The sequence below is a fragment of the Chenopodium album genome, chromosome 14 (assembly GCF_948465745.1).
Source record: "Chenopodium album chromosome 14, dcCheAlbu1.1, whole genome shotgun sequence".
NCBI classification, from domain to species: domain Eukaryota; kingdom Viridiplantae; phylum Streptophyta; class Magnoliopsida; order Caryophyllales; family Amaranthaceae; genus Chenopodium; species Chenopodium album.
Window position 1 is genome coordinate 34120697 of NC_137847.1, and position 690 is coordinate 34121386.

The window sequence follows — 690 nt, forward strand, 5'->3', positions numbered from 1 at the left end:
TGACTTCGAGATAAGACCGACAATGATTACTTAGATAGAGAGGCGTCAATTTAGTGGAGCCAAGCATGAGAGTCCCCTCAACCATCTTTAGGAGTTTGAGAAGTATAGTAATACCATCAAGATGAATGGGGTTACTCAAGAGTTCATTCGACTTAAAATTTTCCCTTTTTCTCTTATTGGACGTGCTTTAGAGTGGTTGGATAAAGAGGTGAAACCAAACTCTTTGAGGACATGGGATGAAGAGACTAAGGAGTTTCTATCTCGGTTCTAACCACAAAAGAAGACGGCCAAAGCAAGAGCTCTCATTCAAAGCTTCAAGCAAAAGCCCAATGAAAGTCTTTATGAGGCATGGGAGAGGTATAAGGAATACCAAAGAGAGTGCCCACATCATGGGATTCCCACCTATCAAACCATCCAAATATTCTATGGAGATCTAAGCCCTCAAGGAAGATCTTTCTTAGATGTCGGTGCCGGAGGCCATATCATGAACAAAACGGAGGATGAGGTTGTGGAATTAATTGAAGATGTGGTAAGGTATCACATGGATTGGAAAGAAGGTGAGAGAGAGTCGACAAGCAAGAGTGGTTCTACGGTGTATTCAATCGACCATCTCAATGCCATCAACTAATTATCCTCACAAATTTCAAACTTGGGAAAGAAGATGACCTCAATTAAAGCAAAGCTTGAGAG

General features: G+C 41.4%; 1 pseudogene; it reads right to left on the bottom strand.

The window, feature by feature from the left end:
• Positions 1–298: 298 nt before the first annotated feature.
• Positions 299–396, bottom strand: LOC145580409 (small nucleolar RNA R71; annotated as a pseudogene).
• Between the last annotated feature and the right edge of the window lie 294 nt (positions 397–690).